The sequence below is a fragment of the Magnolia sinica genome, chromosome 10 (genome assembly GCF_029962835.1).
Source record: "Magnolia sinica isolate HGM2019 chromosome 10, MsV1, whole genome shotgun sequence".
Taxonomy (NCBI): Eukaryota; Viridiplantae; Streptophyta; class Magnoliopsida; order Magnoliales; family Magnoliaceae; genus Magnolia; species Magnolia sinica.
Genome location: NC_080582.1, coordinates 17,999,416 through 18,021,859, shown reverse-complemented (window position 1 = coordinate 18,021,859; position 22,444 = coordinate 17,999,416).

Here is a 22,444-nt window from a genome sequence, read left to right as displayed (position 1 = left end):
TGATTCTAATCTGGCCATCGATTTTTTTTTATTTTATTAATGATGTCTGCAGTGTGCTTGGTCCACAACGGATCCTTAACACTGGTCCCTGTGGATTGATGTGAATGTATGTATGCCTGATGAATGGATTCGAAATATCTTTTTGCTGCGCAGATCATCCCATGTGTTTGGCACTTAAACTTCAACTGTTCAGTGAATCAATCACTGCACATGTGGCAATTCAGAATTGTTCATGTAACAGGCCCTACCATGGATGGCCCAGATCCATCCGAACTAGCCGCTGCAGAATTGCCACATTTAACTCTTTCCTAAGTTTCATCATGGGTAGTCTCTCCTAAGCAAAGCCGCTTTCTGAAATGAATCTTGTACTTGTTTCCACAAACCCATGTACAGATAGCCAAGATGCCCATCAATCCATACCATCTAAATTGTGAGGTCATAACTTGAGAATCAGTTTTAGGCAATCCTGACTATCCGATCAGTGGGCCCTAGCTGCAACATTGCCAGGCCAATCACAAAAGCTCCAATTTCTTTTGATCAAGCATTATAAACATGGTACCTAAAAGGAAGCGTCAGTGTATAATTTCAAACCGAGAGTTTCAACAAAACACAAGGGGTTTTAAGTTTGTGCAGGTGGGTCCTCTAGTTCCACGATCCAAACTGTTGATTTGATGGGTAGTCTGGAAGATCCATGCAATGCACCAACCATTCAAATAATCTTCCAGATGTGAACTCCCTCCTACAATTAGTGACAATCAGAATGGTAGTTACAAAAGAAAGTGCACAGCAGTCCACGTTTAACCAAGGCCAAAGTTACGAAGGCTATGATCTCTCTGTATGGGACAGTGGAGCATTTGACATCAACGGTGGAACTCGGCTCCACTTGTCCAAACTGAAAACCGAAGCACACTGTCAAAACTCTCTATCATGCACTGTATAAGACATTAAAAAAAATAATAATAAATAAATAATTAAAAATAAAAATAAAATAAAAGAAGGAAAAATTACTTCTATTTCAACTCTCAATGAGAATATTACATGAAAACATGCATATACTATTAAAAATCGAACATTAAACAAAGCGCGCTTGTGAAAACTACTGAATGTATTGTGTCCTAAAATGGCACATGTTAACAAATCAAAAGATTGTGAGCAAAACATACACACATATATCCTCATGCTACAATTTGGAATATCATCCAAATCCTCATGCACCAATTACCATTGTAAGACCTGTGTCCTAATCCGTACTGTTCTGTTGGCTTCCGCGGCCCTTCCGGTCAAATTCCGGCAACCTTCGCACCGTATTCGGTGTTTGCGACGATCCTAAGCCAGGTCCCGCGCACTGACGTTGGCTTGATCCAAAAGTTGTATCATAGCGACCGCGTCGTCGCCGCGGTTCCAACGCCGTGATTTACGCACCGAACCGATACCCAGGCAAGAAGATGCCGATCTGCGTTTATTCCGAAGAAACACCGCGCGTTGCGGATTTCGAGGGAATCTCTACACAATTAGTCCCACTAATTAACCATAAATGCAACCATACCTCAAAGTACTTCACCCATTCCCTCTTTTTCCAAAAGTCCACCATCTTTCTACCTCACCATTCCTCTTTTTCTCATTTTCAACCACAACCATCTCTCTTCTCCACCAATTTCAAACTAAACCATACCCCTCATCACTCCTTTCTTACAATCATCACTCCACCCATCCCTCCATCCATTATTTCTATCTCTCCCTCTCATTCTCTAGCAATTTTTCCAAATTCCATGAGAAATTTCACACATCCAACACACTCTCTCAACTTCAAGTGTGGCCCACCCTCTCATCTCCAATCTCAACCATTCATCTTTCATCAACCTCCATTAAAAGTGAAGGTAAGGAGCTAAGGAGTCCAAGGGAGCAAGGAGAAGGAAGATAAGGTGGGTGATTTTTCCATTATTTAAATTTTAGGGCCCACTTGTTGGTGGGACCCATTTGGATGTATGTGATCTAATCAAGAGGGCCCATAGTGGCGGGGTTCCTCTATCTCACCGTATATCTCCCTCTATCTCTCTCCTTCTCTCTCTTTGTAATGGTGTGGATCCCACCAATATGTGCTACATCTACCCCGTCCATCTACATCAGACGGTGTGGCCCACTCTATTACAGGTGATGATCCACACCATCCACTGTTTGGATGGGCCCAATGCATCTTTTTATATATATGTGTGTGTGTGTGTGTATATATATATATATATATATATATATATATATATATGTTATATTTTATATAATATATGTATATAATATATAATATAATATGTATTTATATATATATATATATATATATATATATATATATATATAATATAAGATATATATATTATATGTATATGTATTTATATTGGTGGGCCACGTCCCCGTGGGACCCACCACAATGCTGTGAAAATGTAAATCGTCCAGCGTCCCTGGACGCTGGACGTTGCAAACAGTGGAGTGTCATGTGTGTGTGCTTAAAAAAAAAAAAAGAAGGGAAGGGAGAGGTGGGCCACTCATGTAGGCCCCACCTTGATGCTTGTATGTAATCCAAGCCGTCCATCTTCTTCTTCAGATCATTTTAGGCGTTGAGCCGAAAAATGATCTCAATATGAGCTGATGGTGGGCCATAGCATAGCGAACAAGTTTTCTACCATTGAAATCCATCCCGACGCTTCTGTATATCATAAAATTATTCAATATTGGTCTTAATAGACTTGTATCGAGCCACAGGGGCCAATGAATGGTGTGGATCTTACTGAAGCGGGCCCCGCCTGGGAAAAACCGTAGAAAAACGAATTTTTCAAAAAAAAAAAATAAAGAAGAAAGCAGCAGAGCTACTGCTGCTGTTGTCAGCGCTACGCAGGCGCTGCCTGCGCTAGACATGGACGGGCGGACGGGCATGGGTCACGGCCCTCCTGTGGGCCCCACCTTGACGCCTTTCGACCATCCAAACCATGCATTTGATGGGTCCCCTAGGACCAGCCGTCCATCCAAAAACTCATCTGAAAACGGAACTCAGGCGGGCCATACCATCTAAAATCATGTGAAGACATGCCTAAAACATATAAAATCGTTGGTGGGGCCTACCTGAGTCTTGGATGTAAATGAAACTTGATTTGGACCCTTAAAATTGTGGGACACACGCAATGAATGGGCTGGATTGTGAATCACATCTCGGTGGGCCCCAAAACAAAAAAAAATTATAATAATAAAATTTTTAAAGCAGCAGCGCTGCTGCTGCTGCAGTGACGAGCGGACGGTCGCTGGGGCCTCACGGCTCCAGCTGTGGGCCCCCACGGTGATGAGTTTCGATCATCAACACCGAGCATTTGATGGGTCCCCTTTGATTATGGTCTGTCCCCAAAAATCGGCCGTATACTGATCTCAAGTGGGCCACACCATCCAAAAATCATGTGAATATATGCCTAAAACATATAAAATTATTTGGTGGGGCCGACCTGAAATTTGGATGCGGTTGAAACTTGGTTTGGATGGTCAACCAGGTGGGACACACATGATGGGTGGACTGGATTTGCAAATCACATTACAGTGGACCTCCATGTCCACGTGACCTTACAAACAGTTGGGTGGCAAATAAATATTACCGTGGGCTAGGCCCACGTGACCCTATCCACGGGCGGATGGCAAATAAACATCTGGTGGGCCCCCTGGTCCCGTGACCTTATGAATAAGTTGGATTTCAAATGAACATTTCAGTGGGCCTTACCCAAGGTCCAAGTGACCTTATGAATAGGTTGGATTTCAAATAAATATTATGGTGGGCCCTAGGCCCATGTGATGGAGCCATATTGATGTATTTCTGGCCGTTGGGGAGGCCCACCTTGATATATATATAAGGCCCATGAGATTAGGCCCATTCGACGTATTGGTGGCCCGTTGTCGAGGCCCACTCTGATATATATAAGGCCCATGTTACGAGACCCATTGTGATGTTTTCAAAGGCCCATGGAGTATGACCCATTGCAATGTACATGAGGCCATTGATGCGGCCCACTTGACTTATATAAGGCCCATATGAGGCAGCCCACTTAATGAACCTAAGGCCGTTGGGACGAGGCCCAATAAGATGTAAATAGGTCCATTACAATATGTGATTCATGGAAGGCCATTCCTTGGGAGCGATGTTGGTTTGACGTCCACATTGATAATGTTGGTTAAATGTCCGCATTATAGCTCTCCCTAGGGCCCTCTGATAGGCCCAAACTTATGGTAAGTAGGCCGTCTAGGCCCATCTCCATTATACCTAGAACTCATCTCTTATTACATGTTTAGTATAGATGCATGATTCATGATCATTCGCACCATATGTATGCCTGATGTGAGGAATGATCGATCATAGCATATACCTTTGGATAGACTGTTTATGGGCTCCCTGATAGGCGGAGTTGCCTCATATAAGTGCATGGTATATACAGGGCTGTTGCATGACTGATAGTATGATTCATGCACTTGCATTTGTGTGATTGTGATTGTTGTATGCCCTAGCGACATCAAGGACATAGCCTCTACAGACACATCGTGGGTGGCTGGATTGGATACCGAAAATACTGTTTCTAGTATCGCGACGCCATAGATGTCCCTGGGTGAAAATTTCTAAACCCGATGGTACCAGAGGATGACTCCAATGTCGAGACCGAGTGGATATATGAGCGCACGAGGGCCGAATACCAGGAGGCCGTGTCTCCCACTGTGTCATGGTCGGTTGGAAAGGGGTGTGGCCTTACTCGCCCGAGGGTAGGGGGCAATACTAGGCTGAGTTTGACCAGCTCGCGAATGGGTTCGCTATCGACGTGCCGGATAGGTATTGGCAGACTATTGGCCAGGCGGATAGTGAGGTTTCTTACGCTCACTTGGACTGTGCGGCTAAGAGAGCGACAGTGCCATTTGGAGTGTATTGAACCCCGGTGATTATCCAGAATGAGAACTGTATTGATACATGATGAGGATTGGCATGCTTGAGTTGCATCTCGCATTGCATGGCTGTGTTATGGCCGATAGCATTCATATCTTGCACCGCATAGCCTTGATACGGCTGATTGCATTCATGTGCTTATCACCATGATTCTGCATTACTCTGACCTTGCATTTTGAGCACGTTTATATTGCGCACACACTTACACCACCCTCTAAGCTTTCCATAAGCTTATGCACGATTGATGCGTGCAGGTGACGCCAGGATGCAGTCGCAGCCCTAGTCTCGCTGTAGTTGGAGCGTGCAGCAGAGCTTCTGGAGTTTTGTTTCTTTTGTTGCATTGTATTTCCCCTTTCTGCCGCATTGTACTCAAAAGTTTTTGATCATAGTGGATTTTGTGGTGGTGTTCTTGTGGTTATTGTTTGTGGGTTATGCTTTTGTTATGCTCATTATGAATCAGACTGATGATTTGAAATCCTCCTTGTAGTATCCCAGGATTGGAACCTGGTGAATGGGTGCCGGAATCCGAAAATGGGGTTCTACGGAGGCTGTCGGCGCCGGATTCGGCGATCGGGAATTTTGTGAGCCCGGTTTCCAAGTTCGGGGCGTGACAACCATTGAATTTGAAGACCCACTGGCCAGCCTCTCAATCACGCCATCTAGGAACATCTCCAAGAGACATTATCTTGGACCACAAAATTTCACTCCATATGCCACGTAGAAATGCCAGGGAAAGGCCTTTGAAAATTTTGTGGTTAATCGCCGAGAGGATAAGATTATCCTTAATTCTTCCCACAATCACCTGACCAAACCATCTATTTCTCTTGAGCCACCCTTCATTACAAAAGAAAGCGTGGAAAAACCATCAAAAGACAATTGATTCCCATGCCACCATTCGCCTACCATTGAGACCCTTTTTGGGGTCAGAAGTTTTGGATTAATATAAAATTTGTTTTTCCTCCTCAATCCAGGTCCACGTGACCATATGAATGGATTGGATGGCTTATAAACATTATGGTGGGCCCCACGTGGAGCCCACAGTGATGTACGTGTTTTATTCATACCGTCCACTGCTGTGGATGGTGGAGCCCACCTAGATGTATGTGTTTTACCTATGCCGTCCAGCCATTTTAGGTGGCTGCTGGACGGCAGGGGGACCCCACCATGAGGTATATGTTTCATCCATGTCGTTCATCTATATGGGACCCACCCCACGTGTGGGGGCTGCACCTCGTGTGTGTGTATGTGTGCATATATATATATATTATATTGTATATATTATATATATTATATATTATATTACATATATATATATATATACATATATATGATGGTGGGCCTTTATGGGCCCTACCATGATGCATGTGTTGCATCTAAGCTGTCCAACCATTTTGAAGTTGCACCTCATTTTATGGCATGAGCTAAAGACTGAGATAGATCTGGGAGCAAGTGGACCATCCAACAAAAGGCAGTGGGGATTGAGCTTCTGCCATTGAAACTCCTTGTTGTCACAAGAGTTTAGATCATTAGGAAATTTGTTTTCCTCTTAATCCAAATCTGTGTGACCTCACGACTAGATTGGATAGAAAGTAAATGTTATGGTGGGCCTTAAGAATTTACATGGTGGAAATCATGGTCACCACTGTTATTTGGAGTGTGGTCTAGTTGATCCTTTGATATAGATACATATGAGGCCCATGTGATTAGGCCCGTCTTGGTGTAGTTGTGGCCCGTTGTTAAGGCCCACTTTGATACATATGAGACCCATGGTATGAGGCCCATTTGATGTATTGGAGGCCCATGGGTCGAGGCCCAATGAGATGTACATAAGGCCCATTGCAATGTGCGATTCCACCATAGTTTATGTGATGATGCCCTAGGAGCAATGATGGTTTGACGTCCACATTGTAGAATGATGTTGGTTAAATGTCTGCATTATCACTCTCCTTAGGGCCCATTGATAGGCCCATACTTGTAGTGTGTAGGCCGTCTAGGCGCATCTTTGCTATGCATAGAGCCCATCATTATATAACATGCTTAGTATAGATTCATGATCATACGCATCATATATATGCTTGATTTGAGGAGTGACTAATCATAGCATATGCCCTCGGGCAAATTGTTTATGGGCTCCCTGATATGCAGAGTTGCCCTTCATAAGTGCGCAGTATGCGCAGGATTGTTGCATGTCTAGTAGAGTGACTCATGTACTTGCATTTGTGTGATTATGATTATTGTATGCCCTAGCGACATCAGGGCCATAGCCTCCACAGACACATCATGGATGGCTGGATTGGATACCGAAAATACTGTTTCTAGCATCGGGGCGCCATAGATGTCCCTGGGTGAAAATTTTAATACCCGATGGTACCAGAGGATGACTCCAACGTCGAGATCGAGTGGATACACGAGCGTACGAGGGCCGTATACTAATAGGCCGCGTCTGACATTGTGTCGTGGTCGGTTGGAAAGGGGTGTAACCTTACCCGCCTGAGTGAAGGGGCAATTTCTAGGTTGATTTTGACCAGCTTGAGGAATGGGTCCGCTATTGATGAGCCGGGCCTGATATTAACAAGCGAATAATGAGGTCTCTTCCACTCTCCTAGTTATGTGTTTGGATAGGGACGACAAGCTGGCGTAAAGTGTACTAGACCCCGGTGATTATCCAGACTGAGAACCGTACTTATTTGATGCTCTAGTGAGGAGCTACATTGATAGGTGGATGTGGATTGGCATACTTGACTTGCATCTCGCATCGCATGGTCTTGATATAGCCGATAGCATTCATATCTTGCACTGCATAGCCTTGGTACGACTGTTTGCATTCATGTACTCATCAGCATGAGTCTGCATTACTCTGACCTTGCATTTGAGCATGCTCATATTACGCACACACTTACACCACCCTCTAAGCTTTCTATAAGCTTATGCACGATTAATGTGTGCTAGTGATGCTAGGACACAGCCGTAGCATAGGAGCAGCAGCAGCGTATAGTCGAGCTTTTAGAGTTTCTGTTATTTGCACTATCTTGTATTTTCCTTTCATACGCATTATACTTAAAGTTTTTGTTCATAGTGGATTTTGTGATGGTGTTCTTGTGGTTGTTGTTTGTGGGTTATGCCTTTGCTTATGCTCATTACGAATCAAACTGATGTTGAAACTCCTCCTCGTAGCATCTCAGGATCGAAACTTGGCAAATGGGCACTGGGTGCCGAGAATGGGGTACTAAGGAGGCTGTCGGTGCTCGACTCGGCCATCAGGAATTTTGTGAGCCCGATTTCTGAGTCTGGGGCATGACAGAAGTTGGTATCAGAGCATAACTTGGGAATAACTAGGAACAACATCACATATTTACTATGAGTTTAGGATGATTAGGTTTCGAGTGCGTAACCTTCAGATTAAGTTCCCTAACGTGCGATTCTCCTGGTTGATAGACGTCTTTATTCTTCTTATAGGATATGCCGCGTAGGTGAGTGACCCGATTGACTCCTGCTCCAACCCTTGAAGCTCCATCTTTACCACCTGTCGCTCCCATTCCACCACCAGAGATCCCTGCTCCCCTGCCTGAGGATGACATTCCCCCACCTAATGCCGACGCAGATCCGACCGTGCCTATGAGTGCCTCGCAGTTATAGCAGATGTTGCAGGCCGTGATGGCTGCACTTCAGGGACAGGGCAGGCGCCTAGTTGTTTCACTAGCCTAGGCAGAGCAGGAGCGCACGAGTGCCCTTCTTCGTGATTTTCGACGGCTCGATCCTCTACGTTTCTAGGGTGAGCCAGATCCGACTGCAGCTAAGAGATGGCGCTCCGATGTGGAGAAGATCTTCGATACCATGTCATGTACGACTAAGCAGCGAGTCCGGTTGGCAGTATTTCTTTCCTAGGGTGAGGTCGAGCATTGGTGGACCTCTGTTACTCATGTTGTAGGACCTGATTATGTCTGGATATGGGAGGACTTTATTGACCGATTCGAGGAGCAGTACTTCCCTGACCACATTCGACGCCAGAGAGCACTAGAGTTCGAGACTCTGGTGTAAGGGGACATGACCGTGGCGCAGTACGCAGTCCATTTCGTAGCGCTATCGAGGTTCACGCCATATTTGGTTGATAATGAGGGGCGGAAGGCCCGCCGTTTCGAGAACGGCTTACGTTACGGTCTTCGAGGCCGTGTTATTAGGCATGAGCTCCCGGCTTTTCAGGCGGTAGTGCGGAGAGCTCAGATCTACGAGATTGAGTGGGCTGGCATGCAGGCTGATCAAGATTAGAGGAGGGGACGGAAGAGGTAAGCCCCCTCCAGTAGCTCCCAGCAACATCGACGCCCATAGAGATACAGGAGCCAACCATCCACCAGAGGACCAGTAGCACCATCGGCACCTCCAGCAGCACCACCTCAGAGGTAGCATTCTAATACCTGGTATGGATGCGATGGGATAGGACACCGTAGGTGGGAGTGTCCCCGACCTCAGCAGCAGCAGCCAAGAGCACTACAGCAGCCACCGCAGCAGCAGCCGAGAGCACCGCAGTAGCAACGACAACAGATTCCACCATTGAGGCCCCCTCAGCAGTAGCAGCACTAGCCACTGAGACCCCAACAGCAACAGAGACAGCAATACAAGCAGCCGCAGAGGCAACAGCAGCGCTAGGGACCTCAGAGGGGACAGGCACCTCCCTAGCCAGCTCAGGCCAGATTCTACGTGGCTCAGCAGGACCCACAGTCATCCGGAAGAGTTATCGAGGGTATACTTCTTGTCTCTTCATGCATCACCCGAGTATTATTTAATTTCGGTGCTTCGCACTCATTCATATCTGAGGATTTTTACCGATCGACTAGATTGCCAACAGAGTCTGCTAGTGAGGGATTGACCGTATCGACGCCCTTGGGGAAGACCACAGTATTGGGCCATATCTGTTCGTCCTGCCCCGTGTTAGTGGGAGAGATCTTTTTGCCCGCTGACTTATTCGTATTATCGATGTCAGATTTTGAAGTTATCTTGGGCATGGATTGGCTTGCCAAGTATCACGCCATCTTGGACTATTCCGCGAGGACAGTCACATTCTATATATCCGGCTTGCCATAGTTTTAGTTCATTACAGAGCTCTGAGGAGAGTCATTGTCTTATTTGATGTCCTGCGCGGTCGAGGAGCCCGTTGCCTTTTGTATCGATCAGTTGCCAGTGGTTTTTGATTTCCCCGACATGTTCCAGTAGATTCTGGGATTACCACCTCACCGTCATATTGAGTTCCAGATAGATCTTGTGCCTGGTATCGAGCCTATCTCGAAGGCCCCGTACTGTATGACACCGATGGAGTTATGTGAGCTACAGCAACAATTGGACGAGTTGCGTGAGTTGGGATTCATTCGTCTGAGCAGTTCTTCGTGGGGAGCGCCGGTACTATTTGTCAGGAAGAAGGATGGCTCGCTGAGGCTCTGTGTGGATTACCGCGAGCTCAACAGAGTCACGATCAAGAAAAAGTACCCGCTCCTGAGGATAGACGATTTATTTGATCAACTACAGGGTGCACAGTTCTTTTCGAAGATTGACCTGCGTTCCGATTATCATCAGATTCGTGTCCGAGAGGAAGACATCCCGAAGACAACCTTCAGGATGCGTTATGGTCATTTTGACTTTCAGGTCATGTCCTTCGGACTGACCAATGCACCCGCAGTCTTCATGCATTTGATGAATGAAGTTTTCCGTCCGTATCTCGATCAGTTTGTTGTAGTCTTCATCAACGACATTTTGATCTATTCGAGGACCCGTGAGGAGCACAAGCAGCATCTGAAGGTTACGTTGCAGACCCTCAGCGCACATCAGCTCTATGCGAAGCTGGAGAAGTGAAAGTTCTGGCAGGAGGAGGTGAAGTTCATCGGTCATGTGGTGACGAGGGAGGGTGTCACAGTGGACCCCTCGAAGGTTGATATAGTGCGTCAGTGGGGTCAGCCCACGAACACATCCGAGATTCGTAATTTCTTGGTTTGGCTGGCTACTACCGGCGTTTCATTGAGGGCTTCTCTCGTATTACAGCCCCGTTGACCAGGTTGACTCAAAAGGGCGCAGAGTTTATTTAGAGCGACACCTAAGAGCCAGCATTTATAGAGTTGAAGGACCGCCTCACGTCCGCTCCTGTCTTCACTCTTCCCTCTGGGAGTGATGAATTTATTGTATTCATTGATGCCTCAAATATTGGTTTGGGTGCTGTCCTGATGCAGCACGGGAGACCAATGGCCTTCCCATCTTGCCAGCTCAAGGTTCATGAGCTGAACTACCCCACACATAATTTGGAGCTAGCTGTAGTTGTCTTCGCACTGAAGGTGTGAAGACACTATCTCTATGGGGTTTGGTTCGAGCTCTTCTCCGACCACAAGAGCTTGAAGTACCTCTTCTCACAGTCAGAGTTGAACATGAGGCAGAGGCGTTGGATAGAGCTCCTGAAGGACTATGACTTCGATCTTCAGTACCACCTGAGTAAGGCGAACGTGGTGGCGGATGCCCTCAGCCGTTAGCCACGAGGCCTGGTGGCGCATATGATGATTCAGGAGTGGCGGATGCTTGAGGATGTAGTAGAGTATGATTTTGAGTTTGTCTGCAGTCTTCTATCGTTCAGCTATTGAGCCTGTCGATTCAACCCTCTTGTCGCAAGGGTAATCGAGGCTCAGCAGACAGACAAGTTGTTACAGGATTACCGAGCAGAGGCAACATCTGAGAGTCAGACTGATTGGTAGATTGGTTCTGATGGTGGACTTCGCTTCAGGGGCCGATTATGTATCCCAGATATTCCTGAGTTGCGATTAGATCTTATAACCGAGGCACATCGGTCGCGGTTCTCCATCCACCCTGGCTCGATAAAGATGTATCACGATATGAGGCGTCAGTATTTCTGGTCAGGGATGAAGCGCTAGATAGCCAGTTTTGTGGCCGCGTGTGAAACGTGCCAGCGTATCAAGGCCGATCATCAGAGACCCCTTGGTCTATTGCAACCGCTGAGCATCCCGATGTGGAAGTGGGAGCACATATCTAACGATTTTATCATGGGCTTGCCGAGGACTCAGCGCAGTCATGACGCCATCTAGGTCGTCGTTGATTGTCTGACGAAGTCGGCACATTTTCTTGCGATTTGTGCGACTTGGCCTTTGGACCGTCTTGCGAGAATATTCATTGAGGAGATTGGGAGACTGCACGGTGTTCCAGTCTCGATCGTTTCTGACCAAGATCCGAGGTTCACGTCTCAGTTTTTGAGGAGCTTTCAGAGAGCGATGGGCACTGATTTACAACTCAGCACCGCGTATCATCTACAAACTGATGGCCAAACCGAGAGGGTTAATCAGATCCTTGAGGACATGCTTTGGGCCTGCGTGATTGACTTCGGGGGTAGCTGGGACAAGCACCTACGATTGGCTGAGTTTGCGTACAACAACAGCTATCAGGTGACCATTGGCATGACTCCTTTTGAGGCATTATATGACAGACCATGCAGATCTCCGAGTTGCTGGACCGAGGTTGAAGAGCAGTGCCTCCTAGGTCCCGAGCTTGTGTAGCAGACATCAGAGGTTATCGACATCATCAAGCAGAGAATGCGCACAACTCAGAGCCGGCAGAAGAGTTTTGCTGATCGTTGGCGTCGTCCCTTGGAGTTTGCTGTTAGGGACTATGTGTATCTCAAGGTCTCACTCATAAAGGGTGTGGTTCATTTTAGAGCGAAGGATAAGCTTGCCCCGAGATTCATAGGACCTTTCGAGATCACCGGGCGTGTTGGCGTCTTGGCCTATCAGCTTCCCTTATCATCTTAGTTGTCTGGCGTCCACAACGTTTTTCATGTCTCTATGTTGAGGAAGTGTGGATCAAACATCATTCCCGTTATTAATTGGCAGCCGTTGGAGGTTCGTAAGGATGCTTCTTACATTGAGCAGCCAGTTCTTATCCTTGATCGGAAGGAGCAGGTCTTCAGAACCAAGGTCATTCCCTTGGTGAAGGTGCAGTGGAGCCATCATAGTGTGGATAAGGCATCATGGGAGCACGAGGCGGAGATTCGAGAGCGTTATCCTCATCTTTTTGATGTTTGATTGTATGTTGTATTATGTTTTGATCATATATGATATGTTTTTTATTCCCTTATGAGTTATTATTAGTTGCGATGGTGGTGTAAATTTCGAAGATGAAATTTTTTATTAGGTGGGGAGAGTTGTAAGGCCTGTATCGTAGTCCGTACTGTTCTGTCAACTCCCGCGATCCTTCCCGTCGAATTCTGGCAATCTGCGACCTATAATCGATGTTTGCGCGTGACCCTGAGACGTATGCTGTTAACCTGAATCAACTCAACCCAAGACTTGTACCATTGCGACTGCACCATCGCCGCGGTTCCAACGCCGCATCTTGCATACCGATCTAATACCCTGGCAGAGAGATGTAGACCCACGTTCAGTTCGAGGAAAATACCCTGCATTGCGAATCCCAAGAGAATCTCTACAACATGTCACATCCATCAATCACTCCATCAATCAATTAATCACCACATGTCAAGTACAAGGGCAACCCATGCCTTCTCTCTCTAAAGTCAACTCTTTCTCACCCTCTCTCTTACACACCCATACATGTCAAGTACCATATCACCTCACATCCATCACTCCACCCATCCCTTTCTTACAACCCATTACTCAATCCATCACCCATCCTTTTCACCCCATCACTTCTCTCTTTCCCTCATTTCTCAAAAAAAAATCTCCCAAGCAACATCCCACGTCCAAGCTCCCTCCCTCCCAAACAACAAGGGTGGCCCACTTCCCCTACCCTCATCTCACATCTCAACCGTTCATTCATCATCTACCACCATCAAACTTGAAGGCAAGAAGCTAAGGAAGCTAGGGGAGCAAGAAGAAGGAAGATAGGTGGGTGATCTACCATCAATTTGCATTTGAGGGCCCACTTATAGGTGGGACCCATTTTGATGTATGTGTTGTATCAATGGAGGGCCCATAGTGGCGGGGTCCCTCCTCTCCATCACCGTCTCTCTCTCTCTCTCTCTCTCTCTCTCTCTCTCTCTCACTCTTTCATTATTGATGGCCCACCCGATGATATATATATTGTATCCATGCTGCCCCTTAGTGGACCACACTACAACCCACTGGTGGAGCCCACCTTGCTCTCCAAGCATGGATGAAGGAAAATACAAACATTAGCTGATCCAAACCTTGGTGGGCCGCCACGTGGACCCCACCATGGCAGTGTGTGGAGCCCACCATGATGCTTGTTTTATATCCATGCAGTTCAGCGTCACTGGATGCTAGACGGGCGTGGCTAACATGGGGTGTGTGTATTGACAGGGGTGTGTACTTACAAGCTAACAAAAAAATATATATACTTTTGGGGTGGGCCACTCATGTAGGCCCCACCTTGATGTTTGTATATAATCCAAGCCATCCATTCCGTTCCCCAGCTTATTTTAGGCGTTGAGCCCAAAAATGAAACTAATCCCATTTTTTGGTGGGTCATACCATAGAAAATAGTGGTGTCTACTGTTGAAAACCACCTGGATCCTTTTACTCACCAAAAACAGGCCGCATATTGGACTCATTTAGTCGGTCTTAAGCCGCATGATTCAATGGTTGGGCCGAATTTCCTTGATGCGGGCCCCACCTGTGAAAAACCACAGGAAAACCTAATTTTTTAAAAAAAGAAGGCAGCGCTGATGTTGCTGCTGCAGAACGCAGGCAGCGCCTGCGCCTGACGGACGGACGGCTTGGCAGGGACCCACGGTCCCAGCCGTGGGCCCCACCATGATGAGTGTCGATCATCGACACCGTGCATTTGATAGGTCCCCTTCGGGATAGTGGGCCCCCCATAAATCAGCCCCTCTAGGGACTCAGGTGGCCCACACCATAGGGAACAGTGAGGATTGACGCCTACCATTGAGACCCTTTTTGGGGTCAGAAGTTTTGGATTAATACGAAATTTGTTTTTCCTCCTCAATCTAGGTCTACGCGACCTTATGAACGGATTGGATGGCTTATAAACACTATGGTGGCCCCCCCGTGGAGCCCACAGTGATGTACGTGTTTTATTCATACCGTCCACTGCCGTGGACGGTGGAGACCACCTAGATGTATGTGTTTTACCTTTGCCGTCCAGCCATTTTAGGTGGCTGCTGGATAGCAGGGGGACCCCACCATGAGGTATATGTTTCATCCATGCCGTTCATCTATATGGGACCCACCCCACGTGTGAGAGCTGCACCTCGTGTGTTTGTGTGCATATATATATATATATATATATATATATATATATATATATATATATATTATATTATATATATATATATATATATATATATATATATATATATATATATATATGATGGTGGGCCTTTATGGGCCCTACCATGATGCATGTGTTGCATCCAAGCTGTCCAACCATTTTGAAAGCTCATTTTATGGCATGAGCTAAAGACTGAGACAGATCTAGGAGCAAGTGGACCACCCATCAAAGGCAGTGGGGATTGAGCTTCTACCATTGAAATTCCTTGTTGTCACAAGAGTTTAGATCATTAGGAAATTTGTTTTCCTCTTAATCTAAATCTGTGTGACCTCACAACTAGATTGGATAGAAAGTAAATGTTATGGTGGGCCTTAAGAATTTTCATGGTGGAAATCATGGTCACCACTGTTATTTGGAGTGTGGTCCAATTGATCCTTTGATATAGATACATATGAGGCCCATGTGATTAGGCCCATCTTGGTATAGTTGTGGCCCGTTGTTGAGGCCCACTTTGATACATATGAGACCCATGGTATGAGGCTTATTTGACGTATTAGAGGCCCATGGGTCGAGACCCAATGAGATGTACATAAGGCCCATTGCAATGTGCGATTCCACCATGGTTTATGTGATGATGCCCTGGGAGAAATGATAGTTTGACGTCCACATTGTAGAATGGTGTTGGTTAAATGTCCGCATTATCACTCTCCTTAGGGCCCATTGATAGGCCCATACTCGTAGTGTGTAGGCCATCTAGGCCCATCTTCGCTATGCACAAAGCCCATCATTATATAACATGGTTAGTATAGATCCATGATCATACACATCATATGTATGCTTGATATGAGGAGTGACTGATCATAGTATATGCCCTCGGGCAAATTTTTTATGGGCTCCCTGATATGCGAAGTTGCCCTTCATAGGCGCGCGGTATGCGTAGGATTTGTTGCATGTTTGGTAGAGTGACTCATGTACTTGCATTTGTGTGATTATGATTATTGTATGCCCTAGCGACATCAGGGCCATAGCCTCCACAGACACATCGTGGATGGCTAGATTGGATACCGAAAATACTGTTTCTAGCATCGGGGAGCCATAAATGTCTCTAGGTGAAAATTTCTAAACCCGATGGTACCAAAGATGACTCCAACGTCGAGACTGAGTGGATACACGAGCGCGCGACGGCCGTATACCAGTAGGTCGCGTCTCCCACTGTGTCGTGGTCGGTTGGAAAGGGGTGTGACCTTACCCGCTTGAGTAAGAGGGTAATTTCTAAGTTGAGTTTGACCAGCTTAAGAAATGGGTCCGCTATCGATGAGTCGGGCTCGATATTGGCAGGCGGATAGTGAGGTCTCTTCCACTCTTCCAGTTGTGCATTCGGATAGGGACGACAAGCTGGTGTAGAGTGTACTAGACCCCGGTGATTATCCAGACTGAGAACCGTACTGAGTTGATGCTCTAGTGAGGAGCTGCATTGATAGGTGGATGTGGATTGGCATGCTTGACTTGCATCTTGCATCGCATGGTCTTGATATGTTCCGATATCATTCATATCTTGCACCGCATAGCCTTGGTACGGCTGTTTGCATTCATGTACTCATCAGCATGGGTCCGCATTACTCTGACCTTACATTTTAAGCATGCTCATATTGTGCATACACTTACACCACCCTCTAAGCTTTCTATAAGCTTATGTAGGATTGATGGGTGTAGGTGATGTCAGGATGCAGCCGTAGCATAGGAGCAGCAGATGCGTACAGTCAAGCTTTTGGAGTCTCTGTTATTTGCACTATTTTGTATTTCCCTTTCATACGCATTATCTTCAAAGTTTTTGTCCATAGTGGATTTTGTGATGGTGTTCTTGTGGTTGTTGTTTGTGGGTTATGCCTTTAGTTATGCTCATTACGAATCAAACTGATGTTAAAAATCCTCCTCGTAGCATCCCAGGATCGGAACCTGGCGAATGGGCGCTGGGAGCCGAGAATGGGGTACTACGGTGGCTGTTAGCGCTAGATTCGGCAATCGAAAATTTTGTGAGGCTGGTTTCCGAGTTTGGGGCGTGACACTAGGTGTAGGTTTAGGTTTAGGGATTTGAAAATACACTTAGGTTTTAGGTTTAGGTTTAGGTTATAGGTTATAGGTTTAGGTCTAGGTCTAGGTCTAGGTTTAGGTTAAGGTTTAGGTTTAGGTTATAAGCTATAGGTTTAAGGAATTGAGAATAGGTTACAGTTTAGATTTAGGAAATCGGGTTCGAGTTCGGGATCGGGTTTAGGTTTGGATTTTCAAGTTTAGGTTTAGGTTTAGGTTAGGGAGTTGAGATTAGAATTAAGTGTAGGCTTAGGTTTAGGGATTTGAGAATACATTTAGGTTTTAGGTTTAGGTTTAGGTTTAGGTTTAGGTTTAGGGAATTGAGAATAGGTTAAGGTTAAGGTTTAGGAAATCGGGTTCGGGTTCGGGATCAGGTTTAGGTTTGGGTTTCCAAGTTTAGGTTTAGGTTTAGGTTAGGGAGTTGAGATTAGGATTAGGTGTACGTCTACGTTTAGGGATTTGAGAATACATTTAGGTTTTAGGTTTTAGGTTTAGGTTTAGGTTTAGGTTTTAGGTTTAGGTTTTAGGTTTAGGTTAAGGTTATGTTATAGGTTATAGGTTATAAGTTTAAGTTTTGGTTTAGGTTTGGGTTAAGGTTTAGGTTTTGGTTATAGGTTTAGGTTAAGGTTTAGGTTTTAGTTATAGGTTATAGTATATAGGTTATACCTTTAGGGAATTGAGAATATGTTAAGGTTAAGGTTTAGATTTTTAAAATCGGGTCAAGGTTCGGGATCGGGTTTATGTTTGGGTTTTCAAGTTTAGGTTTAAGTTTAGGTTAGGGAGTTGATATTAGGATTAGGTGTAAGTTTAGGTTTAAGGATTTGAGAATACATTTCGGTTTTAGGTTTAGGTTTAGGTTTTAGGCTTAAGTTTAGGTTATAGGTTTAGGTTGAGGTTAGGTTATAGGTCAAGGTTTAGGAAATTAAGAATAGGTTACGGTTAAGGTTTAGGAAATCGGGTTCGGGTCCGGGATCAGGTTTAGGTTTGGGTTTTCAAGTTTATGTTTAGGTTTAGGTTAGGGAGTTGAGATTAGGATTAGGTTTAGGTTTAGGTTTAGGGATTTGAGAATGCATTTGAGTTTTGAGTTTATGTTTAGGTTATAGGTTATAGGTTTGGGTTTAGGTTTAGGTTTAGGTTATAAGCTATAGGTTTAGGGAATTGAGAATAGGTTAAGGTTTAGGTTTAGGAAATCGGGTTTGGGTTTGGGATCGAGTTTAGGTTTAGGTTTTCAAGTTTAAGTTTAGGTTTAGGTTAAGGAGTTGAGATTAGGATTAGGTGTAGGTTTAGGTTTAGGGATTTGAGAATACATGTAGGTTTTAGGTTTCGGTTATAGGTTTAGGTTTAGGTTTAGGTTATAAGCTATAGGTTTAGGGAATTGAGAATAGGTTAAGGTTTAGGTTTAGGAAATTGGGTTTGGGTTCGGGATCGGGTTTAGGTTTGGGTTTTCAAGTTTAGGTTTAGGTTTAGGTTAGGGAGTTGAGATTAGGATTAGGTGCAGGTTTAGGTTTAGAGATTTGAGAATACATTAGGTTTTAGGTTATAGGTTATAGGTTTAGGTGTAGGTTTAGGTGTAGGTTTAGGTTATAAGCTATAAGTTTAGAGAATTAAGAATAGATTAAGGTTTAGGTTTAGGAAATCGGGTTCGGGTTCGAGATCGGGTTTAGGTTTGGGTTTTCGAGTTTAGGTTTAGGTTAAGGAGTTGAGATTAGGATTAGGTGTAGGTTTAGGTTTAGGGATTTGAGAATACATTTAGGTTTTAGGTTTAGGTTTAGGTTTAGGTTTTAGGTTTAGGTTTAGGTTTAGGTTATAGGTTTAGGTTAAGGTTATAGGTTTAGTTTAGGTTTAGGTTTAGGTTATAAGCTATAGGTTTTAGGAATTGAAAATAGGTTAAGGTTTAGGTTTAGGAAATCGGGTTCGGGTTCAGGATCGGGTTTAGGTTTGGGTTTTCAAGTTTAGGTTTAGGTTTAGGTTAGGAAGTTGAGATTAGGATTAAGTGTAGGTTTAGGTTTAGGGATTTGAGGATACATTTAGGTTTTAGGTTTAGGTTATATGTTTAGGTTTAGGTTTAGGTTTAGGTTTTAAGCTATAGGTTTAGGGAATTGAGAATAAGTTAATGTTAAGGTTTAGGAAATCGGGTTCAAGTTCGGGATCGGGTTTAGGTTTGGGTTTTCAAGTTTAGGTTTAGGTTTAGGTTTAGGTTAGGGAGTTGAGATTAGGATTAGGTGTAGATTTAGGTTTAGGGATTTGAAAATACATTTAGGTTTTAGTTTTAGGTCTAGGTTTTACGTTATAGGTTAAGGTTTAGGTTTTAGGTTTAGGTTATAAGTTATAAGTTTAGGTTATAGGTTATAAGTTAGGTCATAGGTTTTGGTTTAGGTTAAGGTTATAGGTTTAGGTTTAGGTTATTAGTATAGGTTTTGGGATTTGAGAATAAGTTTAGGTTAAGGTTATAAGTTTAGGTTAAGGTTATAAGTATAAGTTATAGGTTTAGGTTAAGGTTTAGGTTTAGGCTATAAGTATAGCTTTTGGGATTTGAGAATAGATTTAGGTTAGGGATTTGAGAATAGGTTTAGGTTAAGGTTATAAGTTTAGGTTTAGGTTATATGTTAAGGTTTAGGTTTAGGTTATAAGTATAGGTTTTGGGATTTGCAAATAAGTTTAGGTTAAGGTTATAAGTTTAGGTTAAGTTTATAAGTATAGGTTTAGGTTTAGCTTATAAGTGTAGGTTTTGGGATTTGAGAATAGGTTTAGGTTAAGGTTATAAGTTTAGGTTAAGGTTATAAGTATAGGTTTAGGTTATAGGTTAAGGTTTAGGTTTATGTTATAAGTATAAGTTTTGGGATTTGAGAATAGTTTTAGGTTAAGGTTATAAGTTTAGGTTAAGGTTATAAGTATATGTTATAGGTTTAGGTTAAGGTTTAGGTTTAGATTATAAATATGGCTTTTGGGATTTGAGAATAGGTTTAGGTTAAGGTTATAAATTTAGGTTAGGGTTATAAGTATAGGTTTAGGTTATAGGTTAAGGTTTAAGTTTAGGTTATAAGTATAGGTTTTTGGATTTGAGAATAGGTTTAGGTTAAGGTTATAAGTATAGGTTTAGGTTATGGGTTAAGGTTTAGGTTTAGGTTATAAGTATAGGTTTTGGTATTTGAGAATAGGTTAAGGTTAAGGTTATAAGTTTAGGTTAAGGTTATAACTTTAGGTTAAGGTTATAAGTTAAGGTTTAGGTTTAGGTTATATAGGTTCTGGTATCTGAGAATAGGTTTATGTTAAGGTTATAAGTATAGGTTTAGGTTATAGGTTAAGGTTTAGGTTTAGGTTATAAGTATAGCTTTTGGGATTTGAGAATAGGTTTAGGTTAAGGTTATAAGTTTAGGTTAAGGTTATAAGTTTAGGTTTAGGTTATAGGTTAAGGTTAAGGTTTAGGTTATCAGTATAGCTTTTGGGATTTGAGAATAGGTTTAGGTTATAGGTTTACATTTCGCCTATAAGTATAGGTTTTGGGATTTGAGAATAGGTTTAGGTTATAGGTTTAGGGTGTGGTTTAGGTTAAGGGTGTGGTCCCTGCAAATACATTATAAACCCAGCCTTCTCCAATTGGTCAGGCCCCTCCAATGCTGTCCGTAGGAAATCGACAGCTTTATCATAGTCATAACAGCGGTTCCCATCTTCCAGGGACCTCCGCTCATCCGAATAGCTTTAACGCACATCCGGGTCTGCTCTATTAATTTCAAGTAAATACATAAACACGGCCTGTCCAAATGGCCAGACCCCTCCAATGCTGTCCATAAGAAATGGACAGCTTCATCATGGTCATGATAGCGGTTCCCACCTTTCAGGGACCCCCGCTCATCCGGATAGCTCCGACGCATATCCGGGTCTGCTCCATTAATTTCGAACAAATACATAAACACGGCCTGTCCAAATGGCTAGGCCCCTCCAATGCTATCCATAGAAAATGGACAACTTTATCATGGTCATAATAGTGGTTCCCACCTTCCAGGGACCCCTGCTCAACATCCGGATAGCTCCGACGCACTTCCGGGTCTGATTCATCAATTTCGAGCTAATACATTTAAAAGCAACATAAATATATCTAAAAGCATCTGGATACCTAGGGAAGGCCTCCCATATTTATATTGTTGGTTACTCATCCCTTTATCTACAAGCCACAATCGACCAACAATTTCTATTCGCTACCTGTACTCTGAAACCAACACAAATATAACTGGAAAACAATATAAGGAATAAGAAAAAATGAATTTACCTGTACACATCATTAAATGTTTCCCTATAAAGAGGTGATATTATATCTTTTATAGCCACAACCTATATGACAGAGAAAAATGCAACCGATACAGTTTATTACAATTCAAAGGAGAAAAAAGATTTGTGGTTGCACTGATATTCTAGTACATTACGAACAGCTGCCTACGTACCCAAAAAGGGATTTGAGAATATGTTAAGGTTTAGGTTTAGGAAATCGGGTTCGGGTTCGAGATTGGGTTTACGTTTGGGTTTTAGGTTTAGGTTTAGGTTATCGGTTATAAGTGTAGGTTTAGGTTTAGGTTATAGGTTTAGGTTTTGGTTAAGGTTTTGGTTTAGGTTATAGGTTTTGGGATTTGAGAATAGGTTTAGGTTATAAGAAAAGGTTTAGGTTACAAGTATAGGTTTAGGTTTAGGTTTTATGTTTAGGTTAAGGTTATAGGTTTAGGTTTAGGTTTAGGTTAGGTTATAGGTTAAGGTTTAGGGAATTGAGTTTAGGTTATAGGTTATAGGTTAACGTTTAGGTTTAGGTTAAGGTTTAGGTTTAGGTTTAGGTTTAGGTTATATGTTTTGGGATTTGAGAATAGGTTTAGGTTAAGGTTATAAGTTTACGTTTAGGAAATCAGGTTCGGGTTCGGCATCGGGTTTAGGTTTGGGTTTTCAAGTTTAGGTTTAGGTTTAGGTTAGGGAGTTGAGATTCGGATTAGGTGTAGGTTTAGGTTTAGGGATTTGAGAATACATTTAGGTTTTAGGTTTAGGTTTAGGTTTTAGGTTATAGGTTAAGGTTTTAGGTTTAGGCTAAGGTTAAGGTTAGGTTATAGGTTATAAGTTATAGGTTAAGGTTTAGGTCCTAGGTTTTGGTTTAGGTTAAGGTTATAGGTTTAG